Consider the following 4,396-nt stretch of genomic DNA (forward strand, 5'->3'; position numbering starts at 1 on the left):
AGTTGATCTAATCAAAAAGACTTTCATGTGTGCCTGATAAGATAGCTTGTAATAAACATAAGGATTTATAAAGCTCAAAACCAAAATAAAGGCAAACCAGAATGCGAGGAAAATAAGGGTAGCCAAAGTCCGAGTATAGTAAGATCCAATCGACTAGCTCTGTCTTCTTTTTATACAGCAAGTTAAATCTCTAAAATCTTCCTTACAAAAACGAAGGCTAAAGAGAAAACGCAAACGGAACCTAAATCATTTATTGTTTAAGTCCGATATAAAACATCGCTAATTGTAATCAATGTAAAATGTAAGTAACGATAAGCCCAGGCGAAAATATTGAATTATGACTAGGTTGACCCTCCATACAATAATATACGTAGTATTAGATTGATCTAAAATTTGTGTGGAAGCTCTCTGTCTCTGTCTGTCTGTCTGTCTCTCTCTCTCTCCCTCCACACACACACACATATACATATAGTCTTTTACTCTTTTATTTGTTTCAGTCATGTGACTGTGGCCATGCTGGAGCACCGCCTTTAGTCGAGCAAATCGACCCCAGGGACTACTTCTCGGACCTGGGACGCCGCCTCCAGGCCAATTCAGTAGCCTAGACTTGTTCGTGGATGACTGTAAGGCGTTGGTCGAGCGTTTCGACTTTAAAAAAAGACCCCTCCGGGCCAATCTCACCCGGGCCGAATCGGTCGCCCTCCGCAATCTCCGCCGCCGCGACGACATTGTCATCAAGCCGGCGGACAAAGGTGGGGCAGTGGTGGTGTGGCGCGCGGACCTTTACAAGGGGGAAGCGCTCAGCCAGCTTCACAATCCCCTCTTCTTGGAGCAACGCTACATTTTCAACCTTAATTCTTCTTTCCCCTTCGGACTCAACGCAGCCCTCTCTTCCTTATGACTCTCCCCTTTACGTCTATGCAACACTTTTCTTTATTTTATATTTTATATTTTATATATTTTTTTTTACCCCCCCCCCATCGTCCCCTTTACATAATATCCATTATTCTCTTGTTATTACACACTACTTTTTTCCACTTTTTATCTCACCCCTACTACACGCACCCATACCCACACACAAAAAGTACACGCACCCATACACACACATGTAAGCACACCTACCCCCAACACACCACACACACACAACACATATGCATGCACTCACACGCTCAGACTCGCCCACACACTTATACAAACGCACATACACACGCCCACTTGCGCATACACACACACGCTAACAATCACGCAAACATACACACACACACACACCCAAGCATACACACCCTTGCACACATAACCCACATATACCCCCATTCACAAATACCTCCCACACACCTGACAACCCATACATACCCTCATTCACACATACCTCACACACCTCCCATACACCTACACACACACACACCTCCCACACACCTTACATATATACCGCCCACATACATGACAAACATACATGCGCGCCCTCACACACAGATATAGACGAACGCACATATATACACACACACCCATATATACGCGCACGCCTACATACACAGCCCCATACACATGCACACACAAAATAACACACATACCTGGCACACATACGCACGCACACACATAAACACACACATACACACCTCTCACATACATAAAACCACACACACACACACACACACACACACACAACACACATACACATATACACACATGCACACATACACATATGCACACACGCACACACACCTCTCACATACACAATACTGACTCACATACATAACACACGCACACACGAAAACATACACAATATACACATACACGCACGCACAAAAAATATACACACGCGCACACGGAAACACACATACAGACACACATAAACACACACACACCCGTACCTAACACTCACAATCCCACACACACACGCACATCCACACACATACACACACACGCACACACCCACATACACACACACACTTCTCACCAACACTACACACTCACACAGACACGCATACAATCACACACACATGGGCATAAACAACACACGCAAATACAATAGCAAACGCACGCACACACACGTACACAGCAACGCACATATACACAACATACACATACACACAAACACACACGCACGCACAAAAACATACACATACACACACGCGCACATACAAAATACACACACACACGTACACGTACCCAACACCTACAACCCCACACATACTAAAAAAACCGCCTGTTGACCTTCTATCTACACTGTCTATAAGCGTCCACTAACGAGTCCTGCTACTAATTTCTTCCACTACGTCATACACACACACACACACACACAAGCACACTAACAGATAAAACACCAAACCATGCACACACACACACACACATACATACATACGCACACACACGTTCTGTTATCACACACACACTCGCAGACTCTCGCGCACGCACAGATATTCATCTCCCTTTTTCACTCTCCTGTCTTAGAAAGAACTTTTCCCCCACCACCTCCTCTTCTGGTCTTTTCACAATGTAACCTCGTGGGCATCGGTACCATTTTCCTCTTTCTCCGTTCTTCCATTCTCCGAACTTTCCATCTTTCCGACGAATGGCTATGCCCGAAACGTCATACACTCTCTTTCCTTTCCTGAGCCTCCAATAACACTATCCATATCACGTCCTCACTTTGTTGTTTTTTTGTTACTGTTTTTTTGAACTTATATATATATATACATATATATATATATACATATATATATATATATATATATATATATATATATATATATATATATATATATATATATATATATATATATATATATACATATATATATATATATATATATATATATATATATACATATATATATATATGTACATATATATATATATATATATATATATATATATATATATATATATATATATATATATATATATATATATATGTACATATATATATACATATATATATATATATATATATATATATATATATATATATATATATGTACATATATATATACATATATATATATACATATATATATATATACATATATATATATACATGTATACACACATATATGTACATACTTACATCTACATGTGTATATAGATGCATATCAGGGTACAGGACTTTAGAAAAATGAACTACAGACAACGGAACGAACACATAGGAAAACAGATAGCCACTTGGAATTATTCCTTCATCAGCTGCCTCTATTCTAACGAGGCGTTTCGAAGATATATCTGTAAAAATATGTGACACTTATTCGGTAGCCGTGATAAATTCGGAGTTTTATCATAGCTACCGAATAAGTGTCACATATTTTTACAGATAAATTCCTCTATTTACATAATATCGAGGTCTCTTTCCTTCTTTTGTTGTCCTTTCTATCAAGGTTGTCATTACTTTTCCCTTGGTTTAGCGACTGTTGATATCCTAGTTCTTTAGGAAAAGTTCTGTTGCAGTGTTAATTTAAATTTGGCTATAGTGGATCGAATCCACTTCACGCAAGCAAAATCCATTACATATATATATTATTTTACTTGTTTCAGTCATTTGACTGCAGCTATGCTGGAGCACCACCTTTAGTCGAGCAAATCGACCCCAAAACTTATTCTTTGTAAGCCTAATACACGCATACACGCACACACACACACACACACACACACACACACACACACTCGCACACACATATACACACACACACACGCACGCACACACACACACACACACACACACACACACACAAACACACACATACGACGGGCATCTTTCAGTTATCGTCTACCAAATCCACTCACAAGAGAATATTTCCTTCATCAGCTGCCCCTATTTTAAACTAAGCGTTTCGAAGAATTAGGGCAGGACGCATGGTTAGAATAGTTCTTCCCACGGAAACAAATTAGATTAAATTAAATTTGTAATGCGGATGAATTAAGTGCCAAACAGAAAACGCGACAGGAAAACGAAACAGTGTAGGCCAGATGTGAAAAAATATCTGTACACTGAACGCTGTGATGTGACGAACTAGAGAGAGAAGAAAGTTCGTGCTAGCTTGGCAGTGGCCAAGAGAAGGAAGGAAACAGTAGCCTGTCACATGTGACCAGCGAGGGGTAAGGAGAGATAGTGGTAGAGAGAGAAAAATTGGGGAGGAAGTTGAACATAGGTGAGCAACGAGACAGGGAGGAAGAGAGAGAGAGAAACAGTAGTGAAGGGGAGAGGTGAAGGCCAACAGAAAGAAGAACGAGAGGGGGAGAAAGATACAAAGATAGAGAGAGTCGCGCCAGAAATAAAGTTAAAACACTTGCAAACAGGACGCGTGCGTTCCATCATATAATAATACAAATATGTGAGTATATGCATATATACGTACGTGTAAGTACATACCTACATCTACATGTATATATAGATGCATATCTG

The sequence above is a fragment of the Octopus bimaculoides genome, chromosome 2 (genome assembly GCF_046866305.1).
Source record: "Octopus bimaculoides isolate indiv1 chromosome 2, ASM4686630v1, whole genome shotgun sequence".
NCBI classification, from domain to species: domain Eukaryota; kingdom Metazoa; phylum Mollusca; class Cephalopoda; order Octopoda; family Octopodidae; genus Octopus; species Octopus bimaculoides.